Source organism: Barbus barbus, assembly GCF_936440315.1.
Source record: "Barbus barbus genome assembly, chromosome: 13".
Classification (NCBI taxonomy): Eukaryota; Metazoa; Chordata; class Actinopteri; order Cypriniformes; family Cyprinidae; genus Barbus; species Barbus barbus.
The window spans coordinates 5,813,583-5,832,908 of NC_136741.1; positions in this window are offsets into that span (position 1 = coordinate 5,813,583).

Below are 19,326 nucleotides of genomic sequence, written 5' to 3' on the forward strand. Positions count from 1 at the left end.
CCTGTGGTGCTGGTCCCGCTGCCGCCGAGGCAGAGCGGCGGCTGCTTTCGTGGGGATCGCAGATGGATCTGGCGGAGGGAATGGAGACAGGTGAGTCCCTATCTTTTTCCTCACCCACCAGATCCAGCGGCTGCTCTCTGGGATCGGAAGCCTGCTCTGCGGTTTCTTCCCCCTGGGGAGGTGGCTCAACGCTTCGCCTGTCTCCCTCCGAGGAGGTGGACGTGGAGGACATCGATGAGCTTTCACAAGCATTGTTTGCACAAGCATATTATGAATGAGAATATCATTATGAGCAGCGTTCTTGCAGAGCGGAGCTCCCGCTGTCAGCTCTAGAAGAAAAAAGGTAGCTGATTGTGCAAATGTTCCGCTCCTGCCGGGCATGCTCCAAGGAGTGTGTCTGTGCCTGTGATCTCGCGGTTCCAGTCCCACTGGTGCTGAGGCACGGTGGTGATTGAGATCGCGGGGATCACACGTGGATCTGGTGGACAGGTTGGAGACGGGCTTCTAGCAGAAGGCGGATCTGCTGACCGTCATTCTCACTGGATAATCTTTGGCTTAAACGTCCTGCTGCCTATGGCCCAGGACTTCTGAGGACAGGCCCCTCTGGGGAAGAGTGGTGTACACCACATTACACGGTGCCCATCTCTCCTCAGTGCCCTCAGGAGATCGGTCTGCCAACCCTGCCAGTGTTCCAGGGCGCAGCGGTCTCCAGCGAGCACTTCTCTCAGTCTCTAGTCTCAGAGGCTAGTCTCGAGAGACTGGATCCCATAGTGCGGTACCTGGCGTTGTGGGAGCCCCTGCCAAGCGTGTCTCATCGGGTCCTGCCAGAGCAGGCTCTGGTTCTATCAGTCTAGTCTTTCTAGCAGATGGCGTGGGTCTGAGGACCGTCATTTCAATAGGAGGCTTCAACTGAGGCAGTCCTGATGCCCATGGCCCAGGACTTCTAAGGGCCGGCCCTTTTGGGGATGAGTGGTGTACACTGCATTACACAGTGCCCGTCTCTCCTCAGTGCCCTCAGGAGATCGGTCTGCCAACCCTGCCAGTGGTCTCCAGCGAGCGCTTTTTCAGTTACTTCCGCCCGGAAATGTAGCGGAGCTGAGAGGCCTGCCAGCCCTCCGGGAGTCTATAGAGCAGCTGGTTCGGCCATCTCCTCCCGGTCCTCCGCTTCAGGGCACAGAGCTAGCAGCTTTAAGCACACCAGAGACCAGTTCGGGAGACTGGTTCCCTTAGCAGATCCATTGGCAGCGTGGAAACTACTGCCAGATGTGTTTTCATGGATCCTGCACACTGTAGAAGCAGTTCGGTGCTTCGTCGCCGCTTTCAACATGGTCTCTCCCACACTGTGGGCCCCGAGCAAGCTCTGGAAATCAAACAAGGGAGTTTTTGAGGTTTGCTTTGGAGGCAAAGCGTTCCAATATCGGGTTCTTCCCTTTGAAACGGTCATGGCAAGCGTTGTAGCCATCCTCTCGCTGCTGAGAGTTTCTCGAGGCCTCCGCTTGCCAGAGCTCCGGGTGAAGTGTAGTAGGCCTCCTCTCGATCTAGAGAGTCATCATGCCTCCGCTCCTAGAGCCCGACCATTTCGGTGAATGTCGTCAGGTCTCCTCTCGCTCTCAGAGTCACTGAGACCTCTGAGGCCTCCTCTCGATCCAGAGAGTCGTCATGCTGAGGCCTCCGCTCCAAAGAGCTCGACTGTTTTGGCGAGCGTCGTCAGGCCTCCTCTCGCTACAGAGAGTTTTAGAGACCTCCGCTGTGCTCGGAGCACGCGGAAACTGTACGCCCTGAAGTGGAAGTGTCACTTCATGGTGCGGAGGTCGCCAGCTCGACCCAGCCAACTGCCCGATTGGCACAGTTCTGGAGTTCGTGCAGGCCTGTTCCTCCGCAGAGTTAACCCACTCCACCCTGAAGGTCTACGTGGCGGCTTTACCGGCCTACCGCGTCCCTCTCGGTGGCCAGTCAGTGGGTAGACACCCCCTAGTTACACATTTCCTCCACAGTGGAGCTCCACTGGGGCAGTTGTGTGAATGGTAGGTGAGCCTCCTCACAGGATGCCCAGAGTACGGAGCATAGTAGGCCTCCTCTCGTTCTAGAGAATCGTCATGCTGAGGCCTCCGCACTAAGAGCTCGGCTGTCTTGGCGAGTGTCGTCAGGCCTCCTCTCGCTACAGAGAGTTAGAGGCCTCTGCTCGCCGGAGTACAAGGAAACACCCCCTGGTTACATGTTTCCTCCAGAGGCTGAGGCCAGAGGGCTTGTGCTATGTGGTGGATCAGGATGCTATTTCCATAGCCTCGAGTCTTCTGCTCTCCCGTCTTCTTGGGGATCAAGACTTTCGGGCTTTTTCTTCTGGCTTTCGGGACACAGGCCCCGCTCACTTTAGCCACTCGTGGCCCTTTTTCTCTCGCCCTAGCTGTGCTCCATCCACACTAGGCAGGGATTTGTAAGTCTGGCGGCATGGGCATCTCGGTCCCATAGCGTTCTCCAACGCAGCTCAAGTTCCTGGAGTGGAACGTCCCAGGTTATGTATGTAACCATGGTTCCCCGATTGGAACAAGACACTGCATCTCGAGGCCACACTTCCAGCATCCCTGCGAACGCTTGCTTCATTCCTAGAAGCTTATGCCGGTTCCACCGCATGTACTTTTAAACTTCCTGGTCGATTATGTCACCCGCCCGTGACGTCTCGCCCATCCATTGGAGAGTTTACACATGTGGTTCAGAACGGGCTCACGCTGGAGGCGTTCCCATAGCGTTCTCCGACGCAGCGTCTCGTTCCCTTCGGGGAACCATGGTTACATATGTAACCTGGGACGTTTTATATGATGAATCTGTGTTATTTTCTGTGACAGCGAGCCGACTGGCTAGCCAACAAAAACTATATTGCATTACTTTTGATCATAGATTGTCTTTAGAAAGAAAGCTGAAAAAAGTGGTGGTTTGTTGTGGGAGAAGCCATACTGCAGTACTCTGCCTCAAAACTTCTGACACTGGCAGACTTTAATTGTAGGTGAAATTCGATCTCAGTGGTCATTAATCAGTTGATGACGAACATATCAAATTAACGATCAAATACTACCGATTGTGATCTAGGATCAGAGGAATAATTTAGAAATTGTCCAGTGTGCACCTGGCTTTACATAATTATACATTATAAAAAATATTAATTTCATAGCTTGAATTTGTTTATAAACAATAAAGTTGGCATGTAATGAAAATTTACCCTATCCATTGTTTGAATGCATCTCAATTTAATGCAATAGAGCTGGGGGGAACTCATTGTCAGTAGCAGCATTGGAAATTATACCATCTAAGACAATGATGCACATACATGACCCCTCATGAAGGAAAACCAATCAAAACATCCTTGATAAACTTCAGTCATGTACTGTAAGATATCAAACATTATATGACTTATTTTTTATATTTGACCTGCAGTTCGCCCATGCCTATTGGTTCCCAAGCCACACCTGCAATGCAAATGACAATGTAAATATTTTTGCACCCAGCAAATCAAATATCAGTGGTTCACCCGTCAGGTATCTGCCCATGTGCAGGACTCTGATCACAGTTATGGAAAACAATGTATCACATGTTTGAAGATATGGTAGGTTTTTATGCAGAGCCAACAGAAACAATACACCCTTTTCAGAGTCTCTATACATTCATTTTTTCTCTGTCTGCAACAAGCATTCAGGCTTCACTCTATCAAATATTCCTCCTCCATCCTAATTATATCCTTTTCTTTCATCACTGTGATACATTATAGCAAACAAAAAACTCTATTTCATTACCTTGTTATGGGTAAACTGTTAATTCTGATCAAAACATTACAGTATATTGAATTTCGATTTTTGTTTTCAAGGTTATATGCACTACTTAGTTGTTCACATTCACATTTTTAATTATAAAACTACTTTTATTTGAAAAGAAAAGGAAAATGACAAAGACAGAGACAGAATAGTCTATAATTTTGTATCAGTTCATAAAATGAGGGAATAATGTCTTCATTTATCTTCTGTTTCGGCCCTAAATAACATCATTAATATTTTTTTGTTAAATTTCATAAAATAGATATTTATTGATTGGTACAAAGGCAATGAAATAAAATATTATCAGTCACAGCAGTATGGAGTTATTCATGTCTAAAGGTGGGGAGTCTGAGCTATTTGATTTGGAGGGGTTTTCTCAGTTGGTTTTTGTGATGAACATCCCTCCTGGCAAAATCAAATGATGAATGATTTACTGCAGGGACACAAGCATGCACACACACACACACACACACACACACACATGATCGAATACAAACATTTCAAGTACACATACAAAATGCACATGCTCAGAACATCCTTCCTTGTCCTTGAAATTTAAGCAAATTTTTACTTCTTTTATCATTTGCTTCACCTTATGTTGAACACAGGTTGTTTCTGGTCCACATCTAATTTTGTTCTATATGAAAAACAACAGCTTGAACATTCTGCTAAATTTCACCTTTCATGTTCCATGTTTGGAATGACATGATTATAGGAATTTCATTTTTACCTATTATTGTTTTGCTGACCATATAATATTTCTGCCTTATTTTGACTCTCAGAACCTCAGAACAGAAGCATGTTTAGAATGTTCTGGGTAAATTATGCTGATGTAGTTATATTTTCCAGCTTTCCATCTGCAAGTTTGAGTCCTGTTTTCAGTCTTATACTTTACTCTGAAAGCATTCAGATATGTCTCTGCCTTCCTTTGCACACTCCTTTAGATTGTTTGTATTTGTACTGATGGTGAAGGACACTGTGCATCTCTATCCTTTTATGGCTACAGTTTCTCAGTGATGGTGGATGTTATATCATGTGTTTGCACCACAGGGCAGAATTTTCTGATGGATTTTCAGGGTAGTTCATAATTCTATCATTATCAAATGTGGTTTCTGTCACATCCTCAAGATTAACTAGAGAGAAATTTTATCAAGCTCTTGACCACTTAATTGAACCAAAAATGTTATTACACACTAAGTGCCCACATTTAGAACACGATCAAAGAAATATTTAACTCCCACTACACCACATAAAATAAAAGATGAAGAGCTGTGCAAGGGAAGAAATGAATAATTCATAAAAATATATACTGGAAGACATGATGAAACATATGTGCAACACTTCATGTTCTCACTTACCTACATTTGTTTGGTTTTGTTCTCATCTTTGCTGATTTCTTCAGTATTTATTTATTTTTTTTGATTCAGTGCATTTTCCACGCACACATATGATGCCTACTGACACAAATCCTTTCATGAATGTTTTCATTGTTTTTCCTCTGTAGTTGATTTTGTTTCCTGGAGCTTTCAGCCATTAACTTTCAAACATAGCTGGGGGTTTTTTCAGACTTCTAATAGATTTTGTTTAATGTTTTTTGAAGGTCAGAACTGCATTAAAATAACTTGTGCTTTCACACGCATAAGAAAGAAAAAGAATCACAATAACGAATAAAGGCATTGGTGATATGCTGGTGTAATTAAATACTTGCATGGTAATTAATGATTCAAGTGTTCGGGTGATACAAATTTGTCTGTGTTCCAATTGCATACTATCAGTATAGTACTCCCACCCCCATTCAGCGTAAGTTGTGAGGTGGACCTTATTAGATCAGATTTGTTGGTCCAGCACATCCCATAGTTGCTCAATTGGATTGAGATTAGGAATTTGGAGGCAAAGACAACACCTTGAACTCTGTCATGTTCCTCAAACCATTCCTAAAAAATTTACCCAAGGTTTCAGCAGAACATTAGTCAGAGCGTAACACTATCTCTGCCAACCTGGCTTCTTCTCATAGTGCATCCTGCTGCCATTTCTTTCCCAGGTAAATGACATACATCTGGATGTCAACCTAATCTAAAAGAAAATGTGATTCAACAAACCAGGCTGTCACAGTCACCAGTCGAACTGCACTACAATTCCCAGCATCCCTCTTGCCACTCACCTGCACTCCATCTGTAATCACTCACACCTGACCTCCATCAGGGAATCCTCCTCACCTGATGCCACTAATCAAGCTCCCTATAAGACTGCACTCAATCCATTCCCTCATTGTCTGGTCTTGAGGTTACAAGCTCTTTGTCTGTCCTATCACCTATCTGCTGGATCCCAGTGGCTCTGTGGATGTCTTTCTCCAGTTGATTCTACTAAAGGGAAAGATAAGGATGATTAATTCCTGTTTATTGAGCTTCATTGAAATCTGAGTTATTGCACTTGCCTGTTGGGGTTGTCTTCAGTTTGTTTGATAAAGAAGCTCTTACCTTACTCATCCTCGTATGCCTCTCCATCCAGTGTGTGACAGAAGACTAGACCAAAAAACTGCAACAAATATTATGAACATGCATTGTGGCTAAGTGATTCTTCCTTCACTGTTGGAGAGTTACTGTCTGCCATGTGAATGGAACGTAAGTCCCATCCATCTCAAGGCAAGTCTGCCGGCCGTTTACCAACCCAGCCTCACCGAAGTCATCACCTGTTAAGCCCATCAGTCCAGAATCTATATGCCTGGCCAATGGACCAGGCCACACCAGTCCTCCTGTGTTTCCATGAGCCCGGTAGTGGGTTTCAAACAGCGCTGACCTGGGGGGCTAATGTTGCAGACCCCGTTATAACATCTATCCGGTCAGCACTGAAATCTGTTTTCCACCCTCTGTTTTCAGCTCCCTGAGCCAATCCGGTCCTCCGCTCACAACCCACGGCCCCATCTCACGCAAGCCAACCGCCGTCCGTGGCTCCAAAATCAAGCCCGCCGTTCGTGGGGAAACTAAGACCCCCAGCCAACACATCCATGTGGGGCCCATAGGGATTGCAATTGGGCCGATATCTGGAGCCCACCTGGGCTAACCAACTGGGACTCAGCTAATTTTGTTCTGTTTCCATGGTGGCCCTACATGGGTTAACCCAGATGGGCTGATGATGGGCCCTTGATGGGCTCCATATAGGGCCCATATTGATTAACCAGGTAGCTCCCATTTGGTGCCTACATGGGTTAGTGATGGGACCCAGCTAGGTCTTATGTAGGTCTCTTATGGGCCATAACAGGTATTCACATGGGCTAACATTTGTCTGCTTGGGTTACCTTATTTTACAGTAAACCACTAAACACAAACATTATATTAAATCCACTAAAATGCTAAAGGTATTCAATAAACAGAAACTAGGACCGTAGTTCATGCTTTTAAGCAAAGTTTGAGAATAATTTAAACATGACTATCATAACTTGTACATTTACAACTTTAAAAAGCACAAGTATCTTAAAGTTAAAGTGAAGCTCCTGACAAATATTATTTGGCGTAACTTGTATCTTTGTATATTCATATCTGAAAAAATGCATTTCACAAACCAACAGTGCAGCTCCTCTTTCCTCGTTCTCACAACGGCCCTTTGAAAAGACAACAAATGATCAACCACTGTGCAACTTTTTCAGTAAAAACAGATGTTTCTTGTCTTTTTAAAGATTGTATTTCCATTTAAAAATCAAGAATATCTTAAGACTTACCCATCTTGCTCTCCACTACATGACTTCGCAGAACAGCTTCCTCCCGTCACTGATTAACCACTTTGACAGTGACTTTTCTGCCTCTTTTCTGGTAATTTGCTTTGTAAGAGATTTTTGTCAAGCTGTAAAACACAAAGAGCAAAGTTGGATGAAATTCCTTATTTAAGCTGTTGCAATAAATAAGCAGTCATATCTATTTTTACTTTTTTTTTTTTTTTTTTCAGGAAATACAATAATGGTATCGGATATAATATTCTATCATAAATGATTTCTGTGTAAACAAGGGCACAGGGCAACATTTAAAGGCATAGTTCACACAAATTAAATGCCTCATTTAATTACAAATGTAAAAAAATCTGAATCTGAAGTTCTTTCAAACAATTATAATTTTTATCAGGCAAATATAGGTCCTTTTCATTGCCATTACAGTGAAATAACTGAACATAAACATAAGAGCCTGATAAAAATGTTTTTAGAAGAAAATTTCTGACTGTTTTTGCATCTTCTGTCTTCATTTATTCTTATTTTATTAACCCAACCTTCGGAGCAGTAACCCAATCGCTGGGTTGTATTTAACCCAGCATTTTTAAAGAGTGTACTTGTCTTTAATAAAGTTTGAATTTTATTATTTATTATAAACTGAGTTTTGTGATCGCTACACCACAAATTAACAGTTACTTATTAAAATAAGCAGTGCACCTGGTCCATATTCTCATAATTTGGGGTATTGTTTGTCGAAGTATGGACAACTGTTTGCATACGGAACACTCCTATAATTCCTATGCAGTTGCCTCTGTAACAGATATTTTACACTTGTACTACAATTGTGTTGTCTGTGGTACAAAAACGTTCCGCCTCTGTAGCAGAAAAGCTACAGGACTGTGAAAATGTCTTAGGCCACCATTATATTTGTTGTGTTAGAAATGGTATAATGACTATATAATTATTATAATTATAATTTATTAGAATACAACCAAAAAATACAAGAAACCTATAGGCAGTATTAAAAAACAGAAAGAAATAAAATGGTGGCTTAAGACTTCTGCACAGTACTGTAAGTGCCAAACCGTTAACGTTCAGCCCTGTGAACCTGCTAAATGGTCATGTTAGAACATACCTCTTGTTTCTGGAAGGTGGGGTCTGCCAATTTCTGCTCCACTGCATCAACATCCGAAACCATCCAATTACTTTCTGTAAGAAAAATGCTTATTACTTAAAAAAAAAACAAAAAAAAAACATTAAATTCAAATTTAGGTAAAAATGTAGCCAATTTGTATGATTTGTAATAACACCCGAATGCAAACTGATGCAGATTTACCTTACTCTTCCTCGTATGCCTCTCCATCCAGTGTGTGACACAGGCAACCTTCTTTCATAGCTTCATGGCAATTTTGGCGGTGGACATCATGAGCACTCTGACTGGAAACTGTGTTTCACATCTTTCTGTCATTAAGTTTCCTCAGTTTGAGATACAGTAGCTCTTCTGTGTGACCGGAGCAGACATGTGCCTACGGCCCTGATGCAGGTTCACCAGTTGTCCTTCCTTGCACTACTTTTGTTAGGTACTTGCTGTTTTGAGATGTTCTGACACTGTCATCTAGCAATCACGTTTTCGCCCTTCTCAAAGTTACTCAGATCTTACTCACCTAGTTTTCCTGCTTCCAACACAAGAAATTCAAGCACTGACTGTTCACTTGCTGCCCAATATATCCCACCTCTTGACAGGTGTCATTGGAATGATATAATGAATATTATTCACTTCACCTATCAGTGACTTTAATGTTGTGGCTGATGAGTGTATATTTATTTGCATTTATCAGTTTCATGACAGTTTTCGAAATTGGTGTTTTAAAAAGCTATTTCCAGCATGCTACTAAAAAAAAAAAAAAAAAAACTATATTCCTTGAACTAAGGAAATAATCGAATGCTCCATTATCATTTTTATTATTTCATTGTTAATATCCCAGTAAGCACCTCTCGGAATCAACTATAAGAAAAACATATATATATATATATATATATATATATGTGTATATATATATATATGTGTATATAAATATGTGTGTGTGTATATATATATATATATATATATATATATATATATATATATATATATATATATTTATTGTAGTGAGTGTACAGCTTGTATAAGAGTGTAAATTTGCTGTCCCCTCAAAATAACTCAAAACACATCCATTAATGTCTAAACTGCTAGCCACAAAAGTGAGTACACCCCTAAGTGAAAATGTCCAAATTGGGCCCAAAGTGTCAATATTTTGTGTGGCCATCATTATTTTCCAGCACTGCCTTAACCCTCTTTGGCATGGAGTTCACCAGAGCTTCGCAGGTTGCCACTGGAGCCACCTTTTCCATGACGACATCACGGAGCTGGTGGATGTTAGAGACCTTGCGCTCCTCCACCTTCCGTTTGAGGATGCCCCACAGATGCTCAATAGGGTTTAGGTCTGGAGACATGCTTGGCCAGTCCATCACCTTTACCCTCAGCTTCTTTAGCAAGGTAGTGGTCGTCTTGGAGGTGTGTTTGGGCTCGTTATCATGTTGGAGTACTGCCCTGCGGCCCAGTCTCTGCTTCAGTATGCCACAGTACATGTTGGCATTCATGGTTCCCTCCATGAACTGTAACTCCCCTGTGCCAGCAGCACTCATGCAGCCCCAGACCATGACACTCGCACCACCATGCTTGACTGTAGGCAAGACACACTTGTCTTTGTACTCCTCACCTGGTTGCCGCCACACACGCTTGACAACTTTCTTGTGCATCATCGTTAGAAGAGGCTTCCTTCTGGGACGACAGCCATGCAGACCAAGTTGATGCAGTGTGTGGTGTATGGTCTGAGCACTGACAGGCTGACCCCCTACCCCTTCAACCTCTGCAGCAATGCTGGCAGCACTCATACGTCTATTTCCCAAATAGGACCTCTGGATATGATGCTGAGCACATGCACTCAACTTCTTTGGTCGACCATGGCGAGGCCTGTTCTGAGTGGAACCTGCCCTGTTAAACTGCTGTATGGTCTTGGCCGTGCTGCAGCTCAGATTCAGGGTCTTGGCAATCTTCTTATAGCCTACGCCATCTTTATGTAGAGCAACAATTCTTTTTTTCAGATCCTCAGAGAGTTCTTTGCCATGAGGTGCCATGTTCAACTTCCAGTGACCAGTATGAGAGAGTGAGAGCGATAACACCAAATATAACACACCTGCTCCCCATTCACACCTGAGGCCTTGTAACTCTAACGAGTCACATGACACCCGGGAGAGAAAATGGCTAATTGGGCCCAATTTGGACATTTTCACTTAGGGGTGTACTCACTTTTGTGGCCAGCAGTTTAGACATTAATGGCTGTGTGTTGAGTTATTTTGATGGGACAGCAAATTTACACTGTTATACAAGCTGTACACTCACTACTTTACATTGTAGCAAAGAGTCATTTCTTCAGTGTTGTCACATGAAAAGGTATAATAAAATATTTACAAAAATGTGAGGTGTGTACTCACTTCTGTGAGAATCTTAGACAATATACAAGAATAGTGCCACAAACTGAGCCAGAAAAAAACAGGTAAGTAGAATAACAGGATGATTTATTGAGGGAAATGGGGAAGCAGATTGTGAGGAGCAAATGGCAGGTGAGAGTCTTGGAGATTGTGTCAGTTCAAATAGTCTGAGCTGTTTACTGATGAGAGTATTTTGTTGCAGGATCGGAGGAGAGCGGGAACCAGGAACTCCTTCGTTGGAAGATTGTTGGAAGACTGAAAGGTAAGTATACACAGGTAAGTGCACACTGGGTCTGGAAACAGTTCTGGGTAGTGAACGGTAGACCAGATGAGGAGGGAGTGTGGAGAGTGTGCAGATATAGGGAATCTTGATGAGCAGCAGCAGGTGTGGGTGATTAATAAACAGGTGATCTGGTGATTGTTGTGGCCGGTGACCGAGGTGACTGTGAATCCCTGACAAATAGCATGTTAAATAAATAAAAAAGGCTATTATTTTTTTTTTGTGAATCTGTTCAACGAATGTTCATTAATACATGCAAATACGCAACAAATCTATCTCACCTGCAGTTAATGTTTCAAAATGATTGTCCACAACACTCAACGTTTTTTGTTGTTGTTGTTGATTTTTCAGTTTAAAGACTACATCAGCCTTTTCCTTTCATCCTGCTATGAAATAATTTACCTCTCTCACTATATGTGTGTGTGTGTGTGTGAGCATTTGACTGTGTGTTTAATTACTGTGAACACTGCATTGCTTTGGCAAACTGTACTAACGGCATGTTACCTCAGCAATATTTAGTGTGTTCAGACACACCGATTCATTCCAACACACACACACACACATCCTCACCCCTCACCTCCATCAGCCTATAATTTGACAGATAAATGGTCTCTAAAACACAGTCTGACAGCTTGTTGAGGGAACAAACTGTGAAAGAAATTATTGAGGTACTTTTGATCCATTTCCACTTTATGCACCATTAACATGCTGAGGAAGTTGAGTTCTTTTTATTCACATCTACATTAACTTCTAAATGGTGTTTGAGCAGGTCCAGGTGCTGATATCTGAATTCTTCTGGGGTAGAGCAGCTAATCAGGACATATAGGATGGCTAATTTCTGATGGTGTGATTTGTATCTCTTTGTTCTCCTCTTTTAGTGGTCATTATCCCTCTCAGAAGACTCTGCTCGCAGTACTTCTCATTAGGATGTGTGTGTGTGTGTGTGTGTTTGGTATTTGGTAGTGATTAAGATGGCCTCAGGGTATCACAAACCCAATCAGGACCCATCTGGCTTAAAGGCCAGTGTGCACTTGAGAAATAAAGTATTGGACTGAGTGTTCTTTTCCTGCAAGCATCAGTGAAGGAAGGCTTGAAAAAGCACAGCAGGTGCAAGAAAACAAGGATATGTGAAGTTCTGGCAATTTTACTCATCAGCTCTCTCACTCTCAGCCTCTTAGCTTTGTAGGTGGCACTTTTCACAAGAGGGGTACACTTTGGTATCTCCCTCTCTCTCCCTCCTTATAATTGTGATTCTAGCCTATTTGACCTCAGAGGTCATCAAACTCAGCTCTTCAACCATGTTATTCTAATAATTAGAAAAATTATTAAATATATTTTTCTTTAAATTATTCAGTCTCTTATGCTCACTAAACACGGCATTTATGTGATTAAAAATGTATTTATTCCTGTGATATTAAGCTAAATTTTCAGTTTCATTACTCCAGTCTTCAGGGTCACGTGATCCTTCAGAAATTATTCGGTAACACTTTAGAATAGGGAACACTTATTAACTATTAACTACGACTTTTCCCTCAATAAATTCCTAATTTGCTGCTTATTAATAGTGTTACGGGGCTGACGAGACGTGAGACGTGCGGATCCATATGCAAGGCTTTATTACTAAACATGGTCAGAAAACAGGCAGGGTTAGACAGGGGCAAACAGGTATGGCAAGGGCAAGACAGAGCAATCCGTGGAGCAAGCGTGGGTCAACGATGAGCGAACAGTATCCAAAGGGGCAAGGCAGAGAGAGAATCCAGAGACGAGAGCAATAAATCCAAACGGGGAGCGAACAGAGTCCAAACGGCAGAGGCTAAGGGTAAATCCAGTAAACACAGGCAGGGTCAGACACGGCAGGAAAACAAGGCAAGGCTATGGCTCTGTAAAGTTGCTATCGCTTGGGGAGTGATAAACGCTAACAATTACAGGAACAAAACAGAAACACGGAATGGCACGGTAAAGCAGCTAGCGCTAGGAGAGCACTATACGCAGGTCAGTACTCGGCCCTGAGCAAGAGCAAGTCCCAGGCTTATATGGTGTGTGGTGGTGATTGGAAAATGGTGATCAGGTGTGTGTGATGTGTGAATGGTGACAGCTGTGATCTGTGCAATGGATTGTGGGAAATGGAGTCCAATGTGCTGTGAGTGTAAAAGTCACTGTGGTGAACGGGTGACCTCTAGTGGTGGTTGACAGGGAGAGCATGGACCAGATTCGTGACATAGCCCCCCCCCAAGGAGCGGCTTCCAGACGCTCTTATATAGTCCAGGAGGGCGGTGGAGCGGAGGCGGAACAGGGGGAGGGACGGAGGGCCAGGTCCATGAGGAAGTGGGAAGACCGGGGACTGAGGCAGAACCGGCAGAGCAGGACACCCAGGCGGAACCGGAGACCAGGACAGAGCAAGAGCCCACCAGGGCGGAGCAGACGGACCAGGAGCCCACCAGGGCGGAGTAGATGACCACCAGACCGGAGTAGAAGACCACCACGGCGGAGCAGACGACCACCAGACCCGAGCAGAAGACCCCCACGGCGGAGCAGACGACCACCAGACCCGAGCAGAAGACCACCATGGCGGGGCAGACGACCACCAGACCCGAGCTAGAGCCCACCAGGGCGGAGTAGACGGACCAGGAGCCCACCAGACCGGAGTAGAAGACCACCACGGCGGAGCAGACGACCACCAGACCCGAGCAGAAGACCCCCATGGCGGAGCAGGCGACCACGAGACCCGAGCAGAAGACCACCACGGCGGGGCAGATGACCACCAGACCCGAGCAGAAGACCCTAGCCAGGAAGCAGACTGGGCAGGAAACCATGGCAGAGTCTGAGATCTGGGGGAAACAGAGACAGACAACACAGGGAGAGCAGAGACAGACAACACTGGGAGAGTCTTCGTTGCAGGGCAGGACGGGACCAGGGATCTGGGTTCACAGACGGCCTCTTTAGCCTTGACAGGACAGAGCGTGAGTTCACAGGCGGCCTCTTTGGCCGTGACAGGACAGAGCGTGAGCTCACAGACGGCCTCTTTAGCTGTGACAGGACAGGGCGTGAGTTCACAGACGGCCTCCTTGGCCGTGACAGGACAGGGCGTGAGCTCACAGACGGCCTCTTTGGCCGTGACAGGACAGACAATGAGTTCAGGGGCGGCCCTCATGACCGTGACAGGGCAGACAGTGAGTTCAGGAACGGCCTCCATGGCCGTGACGGGGCAGACAGTGAGTTCAGGAACGGCCTCCTTGGCCGTGACGGGGCAGACAGTGAGTTCAAGAACGGCCTCCGTGGCCGTGACAGGGCAGACCGTAAGTTCAGGAACGGCCTCCATGGCCATGACAGGGCAGACCATGAGGTCAGGAACGGCCTCCATGGCCGTGACAAGGCAGACCGTGAGTTCAGGAACAGCCTCCGTGGCCGTGACAGGGTAGACAGTGACGTCAGGAACGGCCTCCATGGCCGTGACAGGGCAGACAGCGAGTTCAGGGACGGGTGCCACCACTTCGGAAGGTTCTGCAGCAGAAGCCGCCACCTCTGGAGGCACTGGAGCAGACTCGTGGACAGGAGAGGCCTCAGGAGCACAGTGTGCAGCCCACACACTCAAAATGGCAACCGCCATAACGGGAAGCACTGAGGTCAGGGGAACAGTCTCTGTAATAGCCAAGGTTGAGGCCCTGGGAATGCCAGCTACTCGCACCGACATCAGTGGTGGGTCCATCACACTGGATATAAGAACTCGAAGGACCGACCTTGAATCCTTGGGTGTGACAGACTCTGGCTGGAGCACTGTGACGTGGTGTGACTCTGGCTTGACAGCGGAGACGTGGTGTGACTCTGGCTTGACAGCGGCGACGTGAGCAGACTCTGGCTTGACAGCGACGACGTGAGCAGACTCTGGCTTGACAGCGACGACGTGAGCAGACTCTGGCTTGACAGCGACGACGTGAGCAGACTCTGGCTTGACAGCGACGACGTGAGCAGACTCTGGCTTGACAGCGACGACGTGAGCAGACTCTGGCTTGACAGCGACGACGTGAGCAGACTCTGGCTTGACAGCGACGACGTGAGCAGACTCTGGCTTGACAGCGACGACGTGAGCAGACTCTGGCTTGACAGCGACGACGTGAGCAGACCCTGGCTTGACAGCGACGACGTGAGCAGACCCTGGCTTGACAGCGACGACGTGAGCAGACCCTGGCTTGACAGCGATGACGTGAGCAGACTCTGGCTTGGCAGGCATGACGTGAGCAGACTCTGGCTTGGCAGGAATGACGTGAAGGGGTGCTGTTGCTGCCGCCATTTTGTGAGTGAGTGCGGTGCCGTGTTCCTCCGCGACACCCACAGTGAACGGAGAGCCCACACACAGCAAAGCATAGTCCATAAATTTACTGAGAGATGAACGGGGACCCTCGCGGATTAACTGAGACTTGAGCGGCTGATTAATGCCCTCACAAAAAAAGTCTATTAGTGCATAGTCTGGCAGATCAGAAAAATAGGCGAGGTCTAAGTACTCCTGTATGTATTCCTCGAGCGGTCTCAAACCCTGCTCGAGGGTTAACAACAGTCGTGCAGTGTCCATACCTGGCCAATGTCCTCTGGAAAAGCTGCTGGATCCTTGTGTGGCCGAGTATTCTGTTACGGGGCTGACGAGACGTGAGACGTGCGGATCCATATGCAAGGCTTTATTACTAAACATGGTCAGAAAACAGGCAGGGTTAGACAGGGGCAAACAGGTATGGCAAGGGCAAGACAGAGCAATCCGTGGAGCAAGCGTGGGTCAACGATGAGCGAACAGTATCCAAAGGGGCAAGGCAGAGAGAGAATCCAGAGACGAGAGCAATAAATCCAAACGGGGAGCGAACAGAGTCCAAACGGCAGAGGCTAAGGGTAAATCCAGTAAACACAGGCAGGGTCAGACACGGCAGGAAAACAAGGCAAGGCTATGGCTCTGTAAAGTTGCTATCGCTTGGGGAGTGATAAACGCTAACAATTACAGGAACAAAACAGAAACACGGAATGGCACGGTAAAGCAGCTAGCGCTAGGAGAGCACTATACGCAGGTCAGTACTCGGCCCTGAGCAAGAGCAAGTCCCAGGCTTATATGGTGTGTGGTGGTGATTGGAAAATGGTGATCAGGTGTGTGTGATGTGTGAATGGTGACAGCTGTGATCTGTGCAATGGATTGTGGGAAATGGAGTCCAATGTGCTGTGAGTGTAAAAGTCACTGTGGTGAACGGGTGACCTCTAGTGGTGGTTGACAGGGAGAGCATGGACCAGATTCGTGACAAATAGATAGTAAGGTAGTTGTTAAGTTTAGGTATTGGTAGGATTAGGGATGTAGAATAAGGCGTTAATATGTGCTTAATTACTACTAATAAATGGCTTATATTCTATATTCTAATATGCATGCTAATAAGCAACTAGTTAAGAGACCCTAAAATAAAGTGTTACCAAGGAATTTAAGTAAAATAGATTTTTACTTAAAGCTGCAGTCCGTAAGTTTTGCCTCTTTGTCACCATCTCTGTTTGAAAACCTGGAATTGCAGTTACTTGCAGAATTATCTTCCTTGCGTGGGATGTCCTCTGGCAGGGCTTCAGCGTGGATGAATCTAATATTTTGAGATGAATGTGTGGCAGTCAGTCACCGCACCGGTGTAGATGTTTACTGTACTTCGCAATCACAGATTCTAGTCTACGTCTTGGAATATATGACCCAAATAAGATTTTTCACCGTATATTGCCATCTGAACAAGTTAGAAGTTAGAAGTCTGCCACGTTTGTTCAGACCAACTGAGGAAAAAGGTATTACAATAAATCGCGCTACCAATGGTGATTAAATCTAACGATCCGTTAGCTCATTTCACATCAAACCATGCAAATTGTTATTATTATTATTATTGTTATACTTTCTCAAATGATTAATGTTAAGAACATCAGCATTGTGTGACTATGGGTATAGTGTGTATTAACGTGTAGATTTCAATTTCTGTACAGTCTAATCTAATTGTAATGCCATTCAAATTTCATATTAAGAAATTCCCAAAAACCAAACTATGCTCCCTTCGAACTGGTTTTCTTTCAAATACAAATCTTGTGTAATCCCAGGCTATCTGTAATCAGAAGCACAATTAAAACTGGAATGTAATTTCATTTCATTCACATGTGTTTCATAAACACATAATCCTTTCTGGATTACAATCCGCCATCAAAATGATGCATTTAATTATTCCAGCTGCTGTGAGAAAAGGCTATAAACGATCTGCCACCTGCAGGATCCTCACATGTGAAAGCCCACTAGCCGGGAAAACTTCTTTGTTTACAGACGTGACACAATGACGCAGCAGCATGCTCGAATTTCCTGTGAAAGCCTACCCTTAGAAAACATTATTATAAGATAACCGTTGTGAATCGGGTTAAGGCGATTATTTTTGAACAATGGCTGGTTATGTACTTGCTCAAATATTGATTTCCGATCATTTTTAACCCAAAAAAGTTACGGACTGCAGCTTTAATATTCATTGCTAGAAATGAGCAAAATCACACACATTTTCTGTATATTAAACTGTGTTTGGTTGGTTTGTTTTGTTTGTTTTTTGCAAATTTAATGTATTGATGTTGGTGTCACACACCGTTTTCACTGGAAACTTCATAAAGGGACAGCTCTGAGATTAAATGATTTCATAGGTTCATAATGTCATTAAGGGCTCCGCAGGTACAATACATTTAAAGGAAGGATATGACATCCATTTAGTACTCAAAAACAGCCAATCACTGAAATGGGGATTTTAATTTATGTTAATTACTGTATACCATCTGTGCTTGTGATTTCTAAGCACCAATTGACCCATAAGTGGCTGTAAAAGAGCCCTATGTGATACGCATGTGTACCTGACACCATGAAGGGCTCAATCACTCCATCTGAGCTTTAAGGAAACAGGAAGCCTAAACAAAGATTAACCACTGGCTAATGAATGTGACACTACTTTGTACAATATTAACTAATTAGACAATCTATTCATTATGGTTCTACATAAAAAGCGAGAGCATGGCACGCAAACCTTGGACATTATTTTAAATGACTGAATCATCTAGTATTGCAATTAAAACCAGGACAGTGAAGCCATTTCATTTACATATTAACAAGGGCACAGCTGTCCCTCATTTTTTTTCTGGCATATAATCCACACCGAACTGGTATAGATTACTGTATTTGGACTGAATGAGTTACTCATGCTGGTCTATAATTTCAGCTGGCCTGGAGTCATGCATTCTTACAGAAAACATCAGGACAGACTAAATAACATCAGAAAAACATGGAAATTTTGAGTTGAGTTTGAATTGTTTAATCTATAAATAGGTTGTGTATAGACATGCTCATGACATTTTAATGTATCTATTGTTTAATTATATAATTATATCATACACCGTATTTGTATCAAAACATGTATCAAACACGAATGTGGAAGACATCACAAGTCAGCAGCAAAAAGAACTTTGATAAATATGTTAGATTAAGTATGACGGAAAACTGATTTACTATTTAATTGAGAGATATGCATGCAGTTTGGTGTTTGCAGTAATCATGCATTTTTATGCATTGTGCGGGTTATAGAATGTGTGTTTTTGTTCAAGTGAGATAAATACATTGTTGCATAAATCTGCCTCTCTTCAGTGTTTTATATATGCACATATATTTTACTAAGAGTCATCCAAACAAATAGCAGAATTCAACACTTCTTGTTTTGTTTTTTGTCTAAGAGGGAACTGAATGTACAGTATAAACATGTTAACTTAAAAAAAATCATTAATGACCATTATTTATCTTAACTGATTAACATATCTAACACTTGTCATTACTGGTTGGGATTCACTGGTCTATGAGAACAGTTGCAGTTTGCACCATCTCTGGCATTTATTTCAGTGCAAATAAAGGTCGACATCCAAGTTCTGCAGTGAGCAGCTAACGAAAATAGGTAAATAGGTTCTTTGAGAAGACATATACTGTGGTGCTGCTTAGTGACCTTAGC